This window comes from Vicia villosa, unplaced genomic scaffold (assembly GCF_029867415.1).
Source record: "Vicia villosa cultivar HV-30 ecotype Madison, WI unplaced genomic scaffold, Vvil1.0 scaffold7, whole genome shotgun sequence".
Taxonomy (NCBI): domain Eukaryota; kingdom Viridiplantae; phylum Streptophyta; class Magnoliopsida; order Fabales; family Fabaceae; genus Vicia; species Vicia villosa.
This window is the reverse complement of record NW_026706810.1, coordinates 2,550,277-2,570,541: the sequence shown is the minus strand read 5'-3', so window position 1 is coordinate 2,570,541 and position 20,265 is coordinate 2,550,277. Positions and strand designations below refer to the sequence as shown.

General features: G+C 40.5%; 1 pseudogene; it reads right to left on the bottom strand.

Moving 5' to 3' along the window:
* Window positions 1-12,764: 12,764 nt before the first annotated feature.
* Window positions 12,765-16,592, bottom strand: LOC131643140 (uncharacterized; annotated as a pseudogene).
* Between the last annotated feature and the right edge of the window lie 3,673 nt (window positions 16,593-20,265).

Here is a 20,265-nt window from a genome sequence, read left to right as displayed (position 1 = left end):
CTTCAAAATTTTTCTAAGTGTTGGAATTTTTCTTATTTTTGGAAATTTTGTCAAACTCTCGATTTTATTTATTTCTCTGACTTTTCTCGACTGATTTTCTCCCACGAGTCAATATTTGACAATTGACCTTGACTTTGACCAAAAAGTCAACTTTCCCTGATTTTTCCAGTTCCAGATGAATTTATTGATTAATCAGTTTCTGACCCAATTCCGAATCAATCTTCAACTTATTAAATCCACTGAATATTTCTTCAAGCATTTGCATTCTTGTACTCAAAAAGTCAATTCCTGATTAAATGTTTGACCAAAAAGTCAACCTGGTTGACTTTGGTCAAAAACCCTAGTTTTGAAGGATTAGATGAATCTGGAGACTGTATCTTCTATCAAAGCTTTGACTTGTAAATGTTCAAACCCTGATTTCAGAAGGATGTGAATGAAATATCTCACACATCAATTTCAGACCTGACTTTCCCTTTAACCAGAGCGTTCTTAATTTCCACTTCTTTTTATCAGTTTCTTGGAATGATGGTAATGAAATGAATGGATATATGAATGAAGGAATTAGATGAGGTATGCATATGAATGTGATATGAAATCCAATTGGATATAAATAAATGGGCAAATTTTGGGGTGCAACAGCTGCCCCTATTCAATCTTCTTGAACCCGAATGTACGAACGACACAAGTTCTGGACATGAGAGTTGTAAGTGGATTGATACCCAAAAGTACCGTCAAAATTTGCATTCTGTGGTACGGCAAAGAGTGTTGAATGTTATCAAGAGATACCAGCTGAAGGTGGATCTTAAATAGATTGCTAACCTTAGTTAGACTTTGAACAAAAGAGACGTAGACGTGGGACGACTTCTTAAAGGAAGAAACCAGTCGTAGGGGAATCTACCAAATTGCTAACCTTAGTTAGACTTCAAAGAGAGACATAGCCGTAGGGCGACTCAACAAGGATGAAACCAGCCGTAGGGGAATCCGATCCTGATTGCTAACCTTAGTTAGACTTCAAAAAGAGACACAGCCGTAGGGTGACTCAACAAGGATGAAACCAACCGTAGGGGAATCCGATCCTGATTGCTAACCTTAGTTAGACTTGAAAAAGAGACACAGCCGTAGGGTGACTCAACAAGGACGAAACCAGCCGTAGGGGAATCCAATCCTGATTGCTAACCTTAGTTAGACTTTGAACAAAAGAGACACAGCCGTAGGGTGACTCAACAAGGATGAAACCAGCCGTAGGGGAATCTGATCCTGTTTGCTAACCTTAGTTAGACTTCAAAAAGAGACACAGCCGTGGGGTGACTCAACAAGGATGAAACCAGTCGTAGGGGAATCCGATCCTGATTGCTAACCTTAGTTAGACTTCAAAAAGAGACACAGCCGTAGCGTGACTCTAGATATGAAAAGGTATGCCAATAATCATTGGACTTTATTAAGGAGGACTAGTAATGACTAGACTCTATGGGGATGTTAATAACACTGAATTTGAAGGCGGTGCCAATAACCATTGGGCTTGACTGAAGGCTAGTGACAACTAGAATCAATCAGGGGATGCCAGTAAATACTGGGCTTTCAAGAAGATATTGATGCTTGCGAAGCATAAGAATTACATGGATCCCTCAGGCCAAAGGCGGGGTGTAATCTTCAAGGGTGGCAATCATTCAAATTGCCACACACATAATATGGATTTCAAATGATTGAAAAATGAGATGGGTTGAATGCCCACCCTCAATCGCACTCTATTATGCACGCGGCATGCGGGAAAATAACCAAGGCAGACTTGCAAGAAGTAAGAGATATCCCTTATGCAAAAGGCAGTAATGGGACTCACAAAAAGTAAGTACAAAGAGAAGACTGGTGACGACCAGACTCTATTAGATGATGCCAGTAAACACTGGACTTTGAAGGAAGTATTGTTATTTACGGAACATAAGAACTACATGGTTCCCTCAGGCCAGAAGGCGGGGTGTAGTCCTACAAGAGTGACAATCATTCGAATTGCCACACACAAAGTATGGGTTATCCAAACGATTGAACTCAGCAAATGGGAAATAACCAATGAAACAATGATCCTGTCGAAGAAAGACTTTGTATCCAATCCACACTGGAGAGAGAAAGTGAGACTTCTTCTGGGGATATATTACTTTGTGCCTTTGGAGCACATACAAACTTGGCTTATGTATCGATGCATGTTTGATTTTTTCATGGCGTAATGCTCCATATTCATGGAAATGCTACGCATTTTTGTAGATGCAATGTGAATGCAATGATTACTATATGCAGAGATAACGAGGGCCCTTTAAAGAATATTCCGCTGACTTGTAGATCGAGCTTTGTCTCTGACCTCAGGAGAGGTAAACACCAGGGAGAATCCCTTTAGTGTTAAGAACTCTGTGGGGGTGCCAATAGACATTGGACTTTGACTTGCAAGATATACTTATGATTGTTGACTTGAAGAATAATTTCTGACTTCTCACCATGTGCCATTGCCTGGAGAATTTTCAGCTTGAGGAGATTCCCTCGACTCACCTTGTTGGGGATGAGAAATCTGGATAAGGAACTCTTTATGGGATGAGTGGAACAACTCCGAGGAGAAATAAACTCCTATACTTGGGGAGAGAATGAATTCTCAGGAGAAATAAACTCCTATGCTTGGGGAGAGACTCCTCTAGGAGAAATAAACTCCTATGCTTGGGGGAATGAATCAAAATATCAGGAGAAATAAACTCCTACACTTGGGGAAAGAGTAACTTGCTGGGGAAAAGCACTGTGATACTTCTCCACTATGTGATGGCCAACCGCACCTTGCAGGTGAATGACAGTTTCTTCAATACAAACCAAAAGAGTATGCCCCCAGTCCGCCTGACTTGTGAAGATATCTGATTTAACGAAGACATTTGCCTCGAAAGGATCCTTACACCACCATTACTTGAGAAAATTTTGCCCCAGCATATTCAATTATTTGAAATGGTCCTTCTTGATCAACGGGTCCTAGAAGAGATTTGTCGAATCTCGACGTAATTGTCCCAGATTGAGTGAGCTTGAGAGATTCCTCGACGTCACTACTTCAGATTGATTGAAATCAAGAGAGAGATTCCTCGACTTGATTAACCCTGATTGGTCGAATTTGAGATGTCAAACCTTGATTTGATTGCCCCAGGTAGGCTGAACTCACGAGAGAGATTCCTCGTCGTGACTGCCCCTGATTACATCTTATCAGAATCCTCAGGTTTACTTCTTTTGAAGTCAAACAAACTGTGGAAGCAACTTTATCGCGCTCAATGGAGTCTTCAAACTCTTCCCCTCAGGGTACTTAATTAAAATGCATCTACTCAACAGAGTATTCAGACTTCTCCCTTCATGGTAATTAATCAAAGAAGGTATCAACTGATTATGCTCAATGGAGTCTTCAGGCAACCTGCCCCTTGATATCAGTCTCTGAAATGATTTCTTTTTACTCTAAGGAGTTCTCAAGTCTCTTTTATTTTGACATGATTAAGCTCTTCATGGACGCTCCTCATGGAAACTTCCTTGATGTTTAAGCAAATGTCTTGTATGCAAAAGAATGTTAATTCTAAGAATGACAATTCTAATACAAAGCCTATGCTAGTCTTGAAGTTTAAAACTTTTTATGCAATAAGATGGCCACCTCTTGTGAATGAAATGTAAAGCGGGCATACAATACCAACATAGACGTGTTACGCTTCATTGGGAGTCAGTTAAACGCTATCTTAATGGGGTGCGTCTCCAAAATAAACCCTACTTCAATTAGGACTTTTAAGGGTTGTAACTTGGCTGAGTTCATGGTTTTCAGAAACAAAGGATTTTTAGGCTCAAAATTATTTGGTGCCCACCCCCTTCATGATGTTCTCCGCTCCTATATTCAGTTAACTCAACATGAGTGTTCGTCCCTCACAAGGAATTTTAAGGTGGTTGAGGAATCAATGAGGTTTTTTCGGACATGGCAGTCGCTCACTTTTTATTCTTTTGATTCATTATCACACGACTTTGTTCTTGCTTTATTTTCACCATCATTTTTCTTTTTATTGCTATATTTTTTCTTTTCATTATTTCTTTTTTTTCATCATCATTTTTTTTTGCTTTCTTCTTTTTTTTTTGAACAAGTCGTGTGACCTTGTATTGTCTTTGATTCGTTGGAAGTGATTGTGACTGCCTCATCCCATGATTAATGAAGAATTACCATTGTGGCATCATCATCTTTTGTCCTCTTGGTAGGTGAAGGACAACCATCACGGTTTTGACTTTCCTCAACCTTTTGAAGGATAACCATTGTTGTATCCTTAAATGTATATCATTTGGTGAGTTTTGAACACTTGATCAAGTTAAATGAACACTACCCTGCCCCAGGGTTAAAAATAAGGGTTTTTTATGATCAGAAAAGAAACTCCTACTTCAAGGCTCGAAGGGGTTAACGAGGATCTATCTCCCTTATATCTCCGGTGTTTGGGGATTTGAAACAATGCCTGTACATCATCAGTAGCGTTTTATTCAAAGACACACAATTAGGGATTTTACATTTTTTAATTGTCATCATTCTCCCTCCGCTCATTGCCTAAGCAAGTAATTAGTAAAGTTAGTACCGTAATGCCAAAACATTTTTTCGAGTGAAAACGAATGGATTACTTCAAGACAAACATAAACAATGCATTATGATTTTCATTCAGAAATTAACAAATTTTTACATGCTAGCAATGCTTAAACAAACAATGAAATGTTACAAATGAGAATGCAATAGAGAACTAAATGAATGCTCTTGTTGAGGAGATTTGACTCTGTATGGGCTTATTGCTCTTGAATGCTTTCTGCAGCTTTGATACCCCATTGAGACTTCAATATAAGCATAAACCTCTTTGGAATGAATGTTGTTGTTCTGAAATCAGCGAGGACCTGAACTTTGCCCTTGAATGTATTATGATCTTCAATTAAATGGCCAGGTGCCCCAGCATGGTAGCCACTTAGCATTATCATATGTTCCTTCCACACACTTTATATTACTTCCCAGAAGAATATTCCAACAAAGGCGTACAAGAGTGGTGCATTTTTACCTTACTTTAGGGATTCGAGCAATGCAAATGATGCAATACTCAAGATAGACAATGTCTTGCTTATCCCTCGGTCGGGAGCCCCAAATATAGATGCTAGAACAGTAATCACCATCATGACTGAAAGAATATTGCATTATCATCGAACTCAAGAGAGCTATATGTGGTGAGGAAGACCCACAACACAAATCTTAACCAACTGAGCTTCTAACCAGCAGGGAAGTAATTGGGCACAAGGCATTAGAATTACATCAATTTATTTCTCATAATCTCTCCTTCTCTATTGACGAGCAAAAGCCATTGAGAAGAAAATTCCGAGAAGAGATGACACACGATATGAAGCAACAGCCTGAGAATGAGAAATGCCTCTGCAAAATACTCTTTATTATCACATGGCAAAAGATTCTGACAAAGTTGCACAAAAATTTGTAGTGCTTTAGGGATTCGAGCAATGCAAATGGGGCATTGCTCAAGATAGACAATGTCTTGCTTATCCCTCGATCGGGAGCCCCAAGCAACTTCCACATATGTACAAGAGATGATTATCACTTTTACTTGCGCGTCCAAACCATCCGAAGTGAGCATAAATGACCTATGCAGTTCTTGATATCAGGCACTAGGCACAAACAGACAATGTCTAACTCGAAGGAGTCGCGACCTTTTATGGCCTTCAAACTTTCCTCCAAGAGGTGGAACCTTTTATCGGATTCAATAATCAGGAACCTGAAGGCTTCAAATTCCAAATTGTTCTCATGATGCGCAATCTCCTTAATAAGGATAGGAGTCTTAACAATACTCCAAACACTTTAATTCATGAGAACTTTCCTGAGGTGAAATTAACATTTGCATTTGGCCTTTGACGAAACTGTCTCAACTCTTCGTGTCTAAAAGCAAGGGCTTGAATAGCCTCCATACACTGATTCAAGTTAGTCCCCATCTCTGTTCTCATCTCAGTCAAAAACCTCACAGAGTTATTCCAATACCAACTTTCGAGCGCATAGCGGTGAGAAGTCATATTTTGTTGTTGAAGTCAGAATTTGAATGGAAAGGGCCCCCATAGGCTTCTGATAGAACCATGAAATGCATGATATTATGAATGCATGTTTCATTTATGGAGAATCCTAAATCCTTTTCATCAACTTTTGTTTCATTTTTTATTCTTTTTTTTTTGCATAGAGTATCTTTTCTTTTTTCTTTTCCATCTTTTCTGTTTTTCTACCCTTTTTTTTTTAGAATCAGACTTTAGGGTCCCCCACAAATGAAGTGGATGAAGTAATGATGTTATGCAATGCCAAGTGGTGAGACTAAACGCCTCGCAATCTGGATATCTAAATTATACTGATCTTTCTGAATGATGCAGGTTCAAAATTCCGGCTTCAGATTGCAATATAGAAATCCGGGTATGATGAAGGCTAGTATCCTGTCCCACCCCAATCTCACGGGTATGTATTCTAGACACGGACAGGTGGTCCCTAATGGTCACCAGGGTCTACAGTTCCCATGGGGTACAAAGTGTTTGAGGCAACAAGCGTGCCAGACACAGTGTTCCATGAAAGAACCTCGCCTAGTTGTGGTACCTCATGTCAAGCTCGATCATAGCAAGCGCTACAGGAGTCAACATGAGCATCCACGCTAATCCTATGTGTCACTGGCCTGGGTAGTGGTCCTTTTACCTCACAAACCCCCCCCACCTGCAAAATAGAGCAGAAAAATATGTGGCCCCCACGGGGACCCATAATATAGTCCAGATGCATGCGGAAAGTAAACATGATATGCAAACATGAAATAGACATGACATGCAAACATATATACAAAATGTAAACATAAAAACAAACAAAGAAACACCCAATAAAAGAAACAAACAAAGGCTGGGATCGACTCGCTAGGAATGGACCAGCACAGGTCTATCAACGTCCCCAGCAGAGTCGCCAGCTGTCGCTACCGCGAAAAAGAAACAGAATCGCCACCAATATATTTATCCCATAAGGGAAAGGAATATCAGAAAACCTAGCAAAGGAAGGAACAGGGTCTTGCGACCAGAGAATCAAGGTACGGGAGTCGGTTACGCGAGGGGAAGGTACTAGCACCCCTCGCGCCCATCGTACTCGATGGTATCCACCTATGTTTGTTTCTCTCTAAAGGGTGTATACTATGTCTAAAATCTAAATGCGAAATGAATGCAAAATGTAGGGAAAATAAAGAATTGTACTCGCACGGGCCCTACCCCGCTGCCTACGTATCCTTTTCAGGAATCAGAGTTACCGTAGCTCGGCTCACATGTTTTTGTTTGTTTTTGTGTTTTTTAGTTGGGCGGAGTTAACGCTCGCGCTCTTGCATAAGGGGACAGCCTAGGATGCAATAGAGCGGAGATAACAATGCCCTTAAGAAAGGAGAGAAGTGAGAGAGTTTGAGTGTTTCGAGGAAATCCCTAAGGCAAGGGAAACTCGAGTTACTCTTTGGTTTGTGTCTTTTAGCATTTGGGAACTTACGCCCGAATAGTTCCCTAAAGCAAGGGAGATCCAAGCACTCGAATGATTCCCTAAAGCAAGGGAGATTCAAGCTTACATTCCCTTTTTAATGATTTTCACTTTTTTATTAATGTTTTTGGTATTTTCTTGGTATTTTTTAAAGGGATTTTATTTTGAGTATTTATTAGGCGTTTTAATGTTGAAAAGAAAAAGGAATGAAAAAAGGGGGACTAGCCTAATTTCTAAACCTAATTGTTATTCTAAATCCTATTTAAGACCTAAACTAAAATATAAAGGGAATTAACTAAGAAGAAAGTTGTTTAAGTTGACTAAAGTCAATTTTAACCACTAAGGGTACTTTAGACATTTGCAAAATATAGAAAATATTCACAAAAAGCAAGAATTAAAATCTAAACTAAACATGAAAATATTCACAAGCAATTTTGTATTTTTATCATGTTGAAACTATTTTTAAAAATAAAAAACTAAAAAAACTATGTATTTTTATTATTATCAACCAATCAACAATTAAGAGAAAAAAGCAAAAACAACAATTAAAAAAACTAAACAAAAAAGATTATTTACTTCACAAAATCTAATTGGTTAAAACATATTTTTATCATTTTTTATCCAAGCCAAAATCAATTAATGCAAAAAGAATAAAAGAAGAAAAAAAAGTTATTTTTATATTTCCATTACCAGCATGGGGGGTGAATTAGCAAAAGGCAAATGAACTGAAATCTCTTTATTGGAGCATTGGGCCTACAACTGGGAGGTGCGGATAAAGAACAACGCTGGGCCCAACCACTCACGTGGCCCAGCCTGCATCACTATGACCAATTTTATGTCCATTTACTCTTACAGTCAACATGTAATATACTTAGACTATGGTTTTTGTAATTAAATGGCATGCAACGTACCATGTGAACCTAATATCAATTGGTACATGAGAATTTAAGTTGCTACAAGACAAAAAACTAAGGGCCAATCAGAATTCGCTACGTCATCTACCAATCATTTAATAAAAGACAAAACATAAAGAGAGTGGGAAAGAGGACGAATGGGAGAGTGCCACGCAGGGCAAATGATTGAAAACGCCAAAAGGGCCAGACGCCGGAGCTAGGGCTCCGGTCGTCTTCTCCGGCCAACATCACCACCGGTGAAATTCTACACCGCCCAAAAATGAACCGGACTACCACTACCTGACTCGAAATTCCACACTGAGTCCGAATCTTCCCTTGGATTTTATTAATTCTCCTTCTAATGTCCTAATCGAGAACAACAATTAAACTCTATTTTGCAAAACTTTCATGAAAATTAGAGATTCTTGCATCAGCGTCTTTCCTATGTTATGTAAGACTCAAATATGTAGTTCAAACGAGCATACACACACCATGACATGTAAACTGAAGCCAATCACAAGAACCAAAGTTTCATATACAGATTTGCATTACACCTATCAATATATGCTTCATCTATCAATCTACACATGCTGAGAAGTTTGGGAAGACTTACTCGTTTGAAGTTTGAATCTTGAAGAAGCAGAAAATTCTTATGAGATGCTATGGATTTCTCTTGGTTCCTTGGACACGGTGATGATGATAGGCAATAATGATAGGCAAGAGTTTGCGAAACAAACACGAGCTTCAGTCAAGTCCATTGCATATGATGAAGAGATGAGATAGGTTGCTCAGCTTTGAAGATCAACGAAGGTGATTGAAGATTGTTGTGTTGTTATGGTGCTGCTCGTGAGGGAGATGATGAGATGAAGATGTGATGAAGGTGGCGGTTGTAGCGACGGTTATGGAGGTGGTGAAGATTCGGTTTTGAGCTTTTCTGAAAAAACGATTATGGAGGTTGTTGTGGTTGGTTCTAGTGGTGAGTGAGGATGATGAAGATGAAGATGAAAATGAAGGTTGATGATGGTGGTGGTTCAGAACCGTGGTGATGATGATTGATGATGAAGGAAGAGTTTGTTATGGTGATTGGAGATTTGTTAAGAGTTTGTTAGGGTGGTTGGCGATGGAGAGAGAAAGCGGTTATGGTGGTTAGATAGAGATGAGAGAGCACGAGGGAGGAAGAGAGTGAGGAGAGAAAGAGAGCTATGGAAGAAATGAGAAAAATCTGAGAGTGTATGAATCTGGAAAAATGGAGACGTGAGACTTAAAATGGTGAGAGCTAGAGTTTATATATATGGCAGTGGTGTGGTTCATGGAAATGTTATGGAGAGGGTGCTGTAGCTTGGCTTTATCTCATGCTTAAGGAGCAAGTGTTGGTATGAATGGTTGTACCCTTTACTACAAGTGCTTTAACCGAAGCCTTATGATTGAGCGAAATGCCCATGGCAACTAACATGTTCAGGATACCCACTTTGCACATACACACCTCTTGCCATGGGTCATCAATGTCCTCGATTTTGGTATCCTCTTAAAGAAGGGATGGAGCTAAGGAGGTTTCATGTTGAAACAATTGCAAGATGAGGGTCACAACCCCTTCAAAAGTGGTTTGGAACATGAAGAAAATTTCTGCCCCATGCACATGCGCGCATGCCTCGGATCGTGGCCCATGTCTTGGTCCAAACGTACTCTGCGAGAGCACTACTTTGAGGCTTCACAATTTGCTCAACATGTATCCAAAACTTACGAATCTAGGCTTGTTGGAAAGACGGCGTGGAGGAGAGTGAATGATCGGAAAATTATAGCAAGTGTACTATTTCCTCGATGTAGTAGTAAAGAAGGGTAAATACCCAGTATCGAACTCGCGGACTGCGTGTAAACTACAAGTTTCACAATGATTCAATTGAACAAAAATATCATGGGGGTTGTTTTGGTTTGTTTGATTAATTAGAATTACTAGAAATAAATAAAACACTAAATAAAAGATAGCTTGGTGCAAATATGAGCAGATATGCTAAGGTAGATGTATGAATCCTATGTAACTCCTTGAAACCACCGTGTTCATGAGATGATTTAATTATAACTGTGTATCAATTCTATAAATAGTTCTCCCTAATTCCTTAGTGAAGAACCCCTTAACACTAATTAGACAATCTCAATTCCTCAATAACTGAATTTAGTATTAGGTCTTTTATGCATTAGAGTCTAGAATGAATGATCACTAAAGTGCAATCCTTATTCCTAAGCGATTTGCCGGAAGTGTTTTGATTCACAAGCATTAGGGAGGTTTGTCACGCCAAACCCTAACCATAGAACGATAAGATACTTTCCAATATAATAAAGCATTAAGAACAATGAATCAAAAACTCAATTTATAATTAAACATCAAATTCATCAACAACGGTTGTGACAATTCATCACATAAAAAGATTCAGGGACATCACCCCTAGCATAGTGTTGTTTAGCTACTCATAATGATAAAGAAAACAACAAGAGTAATTGAAGTCATTACAAGAAATTAGTGGTTGATATGATCTCCAATCGCCAGTGCTCTGGAAGATCTTCTTCCAAAACCCTTGACTCTTCTTTCTCTGTAATTCTCTCTGCTCGATGATCCAAGATCCCTCTCTTCTATTCCTGTTAGGTTTTAGTAGTGTTGCTTCACTCACTCAGTATCCGGAATGACCGAAATACCCTTAATGAGGCCCAAGGTTTCCAAAATATCAAAATTAGAACATCTGCCCGCGCTCAAAAACACGGGCCGTGTGCAGGAACACGGGTGCCCGTGTTGTCCATCTGGCCCTCACCTCAAAATTCACTTTCTGGGCACTTTTCCACACGGGCCGTGTGCAGGAACACGGGTGCCCGTGTAAAACCTCTGTTTTGCTCTCCAGAATCCACTTTCCAGGCAGCTTTTGACACGGCCGTGTGGGTGCACACGGGTGCCCGTGTTGGCCTCTTCTTTAGCTCTTTCAGCTCCTTTTTCTCGCCTCGGAGCGCCATCTTTCTCGGGATTAACCTGGCCAACAACATACTAACAACCAACGCATAAAATGGCATTTTTATGAAGCTTAAACACACTAATAATGTAAAAGCTCAAACAACCGAAAAACTAAGGAACTTATATAAAAACTTAAAACAATGCCACATTGTATTACCAAGATTACAACTTTTGATCGGAAAAAGGTGTGGAAACTTACTAGAAATGGTGACCGATCACAACCCCACACTTATCTCATTGCTTGTCCTCAAGTGATGTATCGAGTCAAAACAAAAGGTCACCGACAAGATTCTTTTCTCCACAACACAACCAGGTTTTTCGCAAGGTTCCTACACTTAGCAATCAAGTGTAAGGTTCCCTTCTTCCGACTATCCATGGCATTCCCACCTTCGAGCACGTCTATCACCTGCAAGCTTTTCACATTCTCACAAAATCTCTCCGGGTTAAGGTGTTTACACTCATAGTATCAAGGCATGCATATTACTTTTAACTTTGAATAAATTCTCAAATCACTACACACAAGGATCACACACACTTTATGAGGTCTTCGGGTTGAAACGTGGCTTAGGTTTGGTGGGTTAACAAGGAATGGGATAACGATTGGTTTTAAGTGCTCGGCATCACATAGGTTTCACTTCTTCACTCATTTTGATCTGTATCTTAAGAATGGGGTTTAAACCTTCTTTAGCTAAAAATGGACAAGGGTACATGCATTATTCTTTTTCTCTTCTCTTTTTTTTTTTTCTTTTTGTTTTCATAAGATCTATATTCAAAAATTTTTTCTTTTCTTGTACTCTTTTCTTGTTCCACTCTTCAATGGTTTACAACCCCACACTTAGATCTTTTTATGTCTTTCGAGTGATCTATTATGAATGCCGAGCAATGATACAAACAATGAGAAGGCAAGTGGTGGGAAAATAACACGATGAACAAAAATAAAAATTACGGCTCAAAGGGGGTTAACAATGGATAACATGCAAACGGGATGGTTAAAAAGGCTCGGGGTTAAAACAAAAAAAACTTGCCTCAGTGTGCGCTTTCATAGTGTGCTTGTGTTATGAGAAAATACGCAAAATCAAAGTGAATAGTGCCATACCTGAACTTGACTCTCATATGGATGTTATGCATTTGGCTCTGATGTCTCACCGGGTCGGTTAAGCTTGCATGCTTCAACGTACTCTAAGTGTTTTGCCATTTCCTTTCATCAAAAGTTCACCATACTCTCTCTTGGTTCAGTGTGCTTCCTTGCGTCCTACCTTCTTTTCTTGGTTGTGTCAACTTCTGTGGTGCCTGTAGAGATTAAGTGTGAGTTGTGTTGTTCAACCACTTTCTATTCGTTTGCACCTTTTCCGACTTGTATCGAACCTGGTAACACCATGGCAGCATTGAAACTCGAAATAAAAACAAAACAGAAAGACAAAGAACTGGTCAAAATTCAAAAACAGAAAGTAGAAAACAATAAAGCAACTAAAATAAAAATAAGACAATAAAGCAAAATAAAATAAGAAGTAAGACCCTCCCCCACACTTGAACGAAACATTGTCCGCAATGTTTAAATTCCAGTGTGACAGGGCCTACCCGCTTACTGAAATGGTGGTGGAGGAGGGGGATCCTGAGGATAATGCATCATAAGGCGGCGCATCATCTCCTGGACATCATCTATCACTGCCCCTTGCCGAAACAACTCAACACCCTGTCGTGTTTGCTCGGTGCGGAGAGCGCCTACCGGTCCAAACTCTACCACCTACAAAGGAAACGAAATAAAACAAAGAAAATGAAAGTTAACGGAAACAAACGTGGGTTGCCTCCCACGGAGCGCTGCGTTTAACGTCGCATGGCTCGACGGTCAATCGTCCTACTAAGCAAGACGAATGACATCAACCTGTCCAACTGGTTGACCTTGGAAATATGGCTTTAATCTCTGCCCATTAACTTTAAAGGTGTCTCCATTAGCTTGATTTTTTATTTCAACTGCACCGTAAGGGAACACCTTATGAACCACAAATGGTCCCGACCATTTGGATCTCAATTTTCCCGGAAAAAGCTTCAAACGGGAATTGTACAGAAGGACCAGCTGTCCTTCCCAAAACTCTTTTTGCTGAATCCTCCTATCGTGCCACTTCTTAGTTTGTTCCTTGTAAACCTTGGCATTTTCATACGCACGATTCCGGAACTCTTCTAATTCATGCAACTGTAAGATTCTAGAATTTCCTGCTAGAGACAAGTCCATGTTCAAGAATTTAGTTGCCCAAAATGCCTTGTGTTCAAGCTCTAAAGGCAAGTGACATGCTTTTCCATAAACAAGTTGGTATGGTGACATCCCGATGGGTGTTTTGAACGCCGTTCGGTAAGCCCATAACGCATCATCTAGCTTTGTTGCCCAATCCTTTCTCGATGAACTCACCGTCTTCTCGAGAATTTGTTTGAGTTGTCTATTAGACACCTCTACCTGACCACTTGTTTGAGGGTGATAAGGGGTGGCTATCCGATGCTTCACATTGTATTTCTGCAGGAGTTTCTCCATGAGGTGATTTAGGAAGTGCGTTCCTTCATCACTAATAAGTGCTCTTGGTACTCCAAACCTAGCAAATATGTTCTCCCTCAAGAACTTTACTACCACCTTTGCATCATTAGTTGGTAAAGCTACCGCCTCCACCCATTTTGAGACATAGTCCACTGCAACTAAGATGTAATTCTTCCCGAATGATGGTGGAAACGGACCCATGAAGTCAATTCCCCAAACATCGAATAGCTCTACCTCTAACATGAAATTTTGGGGCATTTGATTTCTTTTTGAAATGTTCCCAGTACGCTGACACTTATCACATTTTTTTACCATTTCCTGGGAATCTTTGAACAATGATGGCCAGTACAATCCTGACTGCAACACTTTGGAGGCAGTACGATCCCCACTAAAATGCCCTCCATATTCCGAGTCATGACATGCTCTCAACACATCCTTCTGCTCCTCCTCAGGCACACATCGTCTTATCAGCCCATCTACTCCTCTCTTGTATAGGTAAGGGTCATCCCATAGATAGAACCTGCAATCATGAACAAACTTTTTCTTGCGGTTAGAATCAAAATCGTCGGGTATTATACCGCCAACAAGGTAGTTTGCGTAATCAGCAAACCAAGGCACTCCAATAACAGCTAGGATGTGTTCATCAGCAAACTCATCCTTTATTGGACGCCGCTCTTCTGTCTCCTCAATGGGTGACATTCGTGAAAGGTGATCTGCAACAGTGTTTTCACACCCTTTCTTGTCGCGAATCTCTACATCGAACTCTTGGAGAAGTAGAATCCACCTCAGAAGTCTGGGTTTTGAATCCTGCTTGGCAAAGAGATATTTTAAAGCAGCATGGTCAGTATAAACAATCACTTTTGAACCCAACAGATATTGCCTGAATTTATCAAAGGCATACACAACAGCTAGCAACTCCTTCTCGGTGGTTGCATAATTGATCTGTGCAGGGTTCAAAACGTGACTGGCATAATAAATAACATGAAGCAATTTTTCTCTTCGCTGTCCAAGTACAGCCCCCACTGCAATGTCGCTAGCATCGCACATGATCTCAAAGGGTAGAGACCAATCAGGGGCAATCACAATGGGTGCCGACACTAGTTTATTTTTTAGTGTCTCAAATGCATCGGCACACTCTTTATCGAATACAAAAGTCCTGTCTTTAACCAACAAAGTGGTGAGTGGTTTGGCTATCTTAGAAAAATCCCTTATGAACCTGCGGTAGAATCCCGCATGGCCAAGGAAACTTCGAATACCTTTCTCATTCACAGGTGGTGGTAATTTTGAGATAACCTCCACCTTAGCTTGATCAACTTCTATTCCCCTGTGGGAGATCTTATGACCAAGAACAATGCCTTCTCGTACCATGAAATGGCACTTCTCCCAGTTTAGGATCAGATTACTTTCTTGACATCGCTGCAAAACAAGTGAAAGGTTAGCCAAACAATTATCAAAGGAGGAACCAAAAACCGAGAAGTCATCCATGAAGACTTCCATATGCTTTTCAAGCATATCAGCAAAAATAGAAGTCATGCATCTTTGGAAAGTCGCTGGGGCATTACACAACCCGAACGGCATCCTTCTATAAGCGAAGATACCGTATGGGCAAGTAAAGGCTGTCTTCTCTTGATCCTCCGGTGCAACCGCAATTTGGTTGTATCCAGAGTACCCATCCAGAAAACAATAGTAGTCATGCCCGGCCAATCTTTCTAACATTTGGTCAATGAATGGCAATGGAAAATGATCTTTTCTTGTGGCCAGATTTAGTCTTCTGTAGTCTATGCATACTCGCCACCCAGTGACCGTTCTGGTAGGAATCAACTCATTTTTTTCATTAGCTATCACTGTTGTACCTCCTTTTTTAGGTACCACATGAACAGGGCTCACCCATGAACTGTCTGATATCGGGTAAATAAGACCTGCATCTAACAGCTTCACAACTTCCTTTCTCACTACCTCCTTCATAACTGGGTTCAATCTCCTTTGAGGCTGCACCACCGGTTTGTGATCTTCTTCCATGAGAATTTTGTGCATGCACATCGTAGGACTTATTCCCTTGAGGTCTTCAATCTTCCAACCCATAGCCCCCTTGAACTTTTTCAGAACTTCAATTAACTTGACTTCTTGTATATTTTTCAAGCTCGAGCTAATGATGGCGGGACATTTTTCTTCAGAATCGAGGAAAACATATTTAAGATTCTCCGGAAGCTGTTTCAATTCTGAACTTTTTGGCTTTTCTTCATTGCAACCCAACGCTATTGGTTGCCTTAAATCTTCCCACCTATGTGTTCGAGAACCTTTAAAGATAGGTTGAGTTTCCAACATTGATACTACCTCCAAGTCATTATCATCGGCTTCTTCATTTTCTCCGAAAATTGACATGCTCAAAACTTTTTCGAGAGGTAATTGCAATACACTCTCCACATGATCACTTTCTTCCACTTGTTGGAGCACTTGTATATTGCTACTAGTGCCAATATCCTCTTTATGCTTCATGGTATTATGAACATTGATTTTTAACTCTTCATCATAAACCTTCAAAGTCAGAGTGCCACCATCCATATCTATCATGACTCTCCCCGTTTCCAAGAATGGTCGTCCCAAAATTATTGGCATCTCTTCGTCTTCTGGCATTTCAAGAATTACAAAATCTACCGGAAACACAAACTTATCCACTTTCACAAGGACGTCTTGGACGACTCCGTAAGGTCGCTTGACCGAATGATCTGCAAATTGGAGAGTCATCCGAGTGTCTTGGATTGCACCAATTCCCAACTTTTTGTAGATGGATAGAGGCATGAGACTGATACTTGCCCCCAGATCAATTAGAGCTCTCTTGAAAGATCTATCTCCAATAGTGCAAGGGATAGTAACTGCTCCTCTATCCTTCTTCTTCACTGGTATCTTCATGCCCTGCAAAATAGCACTACAAGTTTCTGTTAGAATAATGGGGTGGTCTGCAATGGTTCGCTTTTTAGCGATGATGTCCTTCATGAATTTGGCATAGGTGGGCATTTGCTCAAGTGCTTCTAACAACGGAATGTTCAGCTCCAGCTTTTTGAATAGTTCCAAGAACTTCTCAAAATTCTTTTCTTGCTGCCCCTTTTTCTTGTTTCTTTGAGGGTAAGGCAGCTTGACTTCTGGTGTTGGTGTTAATACTTTTTCTTTCGTAACTGGTGCTGGTGTTACCACTTCTTCTTCCACTTGCTCATTCTCTCTTATGTCCAGCTCCACCTCAAGCAATTGATCCTCACTCTCCGAATCCTTTTCCACCACTTTACGTGGTTTCCCTCTCCGTGTGGTGACGGCATTGATTTTTTGATTGTCTTTAGGATTAGTAACAGTTGCGCTTGGGAGGGCTCCTGGTGCTTGCGGAATTGCAAGGTGTTGAGCAATTTGACTCATTTGTACTTCAAGGTTCTTAATTGAGGCTCCGGTGTTCCTTAAATTGCTACGTGTCTCTTCTTGGAATTGGGAGCTCTGAGCGGCCATCTTTTCAATGGCAATTTCCCAATCCGCCTTTCTTGGACCCTGTGGTTGGTATTGTTGTTGAGGTTGCTGGTATGGTTGTTGTTGCGGACGATATTGTTGTCCCTGTGGTTGGTATTGTTGAGTCTGAGGCTGATATGGTTGTTGTCCTTGAACCTGCTTCTGGACGTTTCCTTGCTGGTCTTTCCATGAGAAATTCGGATGATTTTTCCACCCCGGATTATATGTGTTGGCATAAGGATTGTTTTGCCTCAACATATGAATTTGCTCAACCTGTTCTTGAGTTGCTACACAATGCATAGCAAAGTGCGGTCCACCACATATTTCACAAAGAACCGCTTTAACTGGTTCTACCTGTGCTACTGTCTGAGTTCCAATATTCATTTTTTTTAACCTTCTCTCTACCTCTGCAGCAATCTGATCCTCCATCTTAACAACCTGCTCTGGCAATTTCAAATCAATTTTACCCTCCGGTTGGTTCATGGTTCGATCATACAACTCAAGATGCTCGTTAGCAGCAATTGCCTCTATGATCCTTTTCATAACTGTGGCTGTAGCAAAATTTGTTGAACCACCAGCAGCGGTATCAATAAGCTGCTTTGTCTTGAGTCGCAACCCATTCACAAAATTCTGCATTTGCTCGGTAGCGTCCATGTTATGAGTAGGACATGCAGTCAAACACCTTTTGAACCTCTTGTATGCATCCCCCAATGATTCCCCCTCTTTTTGTTTGAAATTGACAATGTCATATCTTTTTCGGATAAACACCGACGCAGGAAAATATTCATTGAGGAATGCCGTTTCCATCTCTTGCCATGTCGTGATACTTGCAGCCGGAAGTGAGTAAAACCACTCCTCTGCGTCATCAGTAAGTGTAAACGGGAACATAACAAGTCTCTTAGCCTCCTCTGAATGACCTTCGATCTTCAATGAAGTTGTCGTAGTGAGAAATCTCTGAAGATGCTTATTTGCATCCTCGTTAATTCTTCCGGAGAACGGCTTGCTCTCTAACTGGCGAATGGTGGATGGATGCAATTGAAAATGTGCCACATTCACAGGTTGATTAACAATAGTCATCCGGTTGGGGTGAGCATTTGCCCCTCCATAGTCCCCTAACAATCTTTCTGCAGGGGGTTGATTTCCAGCCATGTTAACTGGTTCCTGAACTATCTCCCTGTCAAAGTCCGAGTCGCTGTGCTCCGAGTGCACAGACACTTCGTCGTCGCTTTCCTGATGTGGAACACTAAGACTTGCACTTGGTGCTGCCAGTCTTTCAAGTCTTGCCTTGCGGCGTCTCTCGTGCAGAGCTCTTTCTGGTTCTGTGTCAAAGGAAAATTTAGCTGAGGTCTGACCTCGCATAAACAGTTAGACAACAGTTAGAACAGATACAAGACTGCAACGAAATTAAAATAACAGATAAAAATAAAATTTTGGTCGCAGAGCAACAAAATTTCAATTGACTTAGAGTTCGGCTTATAGTTTGGCAGTCCCCGGCAACGGCGCCAAAAACTTGATCGGAAAATTATAGCAAGTGTACTATTTCCTCGATGTAGTAGTAAAGAAGGGTAAATACCCAGTATCGAACTCGCGGACTGCGTGTAAACTACAAGTTTCACAATGATTCAATTGAACAAAAATATCATGGGGGTTGTTTTGGTTTGTTTGATTAATTAGAATTACTAGAAATAAATAAAACACTAAATAAAAGATAGCTTGGTGCAAATATGAGCAGATATGCTAAGGTAGATGTATGAATCCTATGTAACTCCTTGAAACCACCGTGTTCATGAGATGATTTAATTATAACTGTGTATCAATTCTATAAATAGTTCTCCCTAATTCCTTAGTGAAGAACCCCTTAACACTAATTAGACAATCTCAATTCCTCAATAACTGAATTTAGTATTAGGTCTTTTATGCATTAGAGTCTAGAATGAATGATCACTAAAGTGCAATCCTTATTCCTAAGCGATTTGCCGGAAGTGTTTTGATTCACAAGCATTAGGGAGGTTTGTCACGCCAAACCCTAACCATAGAACGATAAGATACTTTCCAATATAATAAAGCATTAAGAACAATGAATCAAAAACTCAATTTATAATTAAACATCAAATTCATCAACAACGGTTGTGACAATTCATCACATAAAAAGATTCAGGGACATCACCCCTAGCATAGTGTTGTTTAGCTACTCATAATGATAAAGAAAACAACAAGAGTAATTGAAGTCATTACAAGAAATTAGTGGTTGATATGATCTCCAATCGCCAGTGCTCTGGAAGATCTTCTTCCAAAACCCTTGACTCTTCTTTCTCTGTAATTCTCTCTGCTCGATGATCCAAGATCCCTCTCTTCTATTCCTGTTAGGTTTTAGTAGTGTTGCTTCACTCACTCAGTATCCGGAATGACCGAAATACCCTTAATGAGGCCCAAGGTTTCCAAAATATCAAAATTAGAACATCTGCCCGCGCTCAACAACACGGGCCGTGTGCAGGAACACGGGTGCCCGTGTTGTCCATCTGGCCCTCACCTCAAAATTCACTTTCTGGGCACTTTTCCACACGGGCCGTGTGCAGGAACACGGGTGCCCGTGTAAAACCTCTGTTTTGCTCTCCAGAATCCACTTTCCAGGCAGCTTTTGACACGGCCGTGTGGGTGCACACGGGTGCCCGTGTTGGCCTCTTCTTTAGCTCTTTCAGCTCCTTTTTCTCGCCTCGGAGCGCCATCTTTCTCGGGATTAACCTGGCCAACAACATACTAACAACCAACGCATAAAATGGCATTTTTATGAAGCTTAAACACACTAATAATGTAAAAG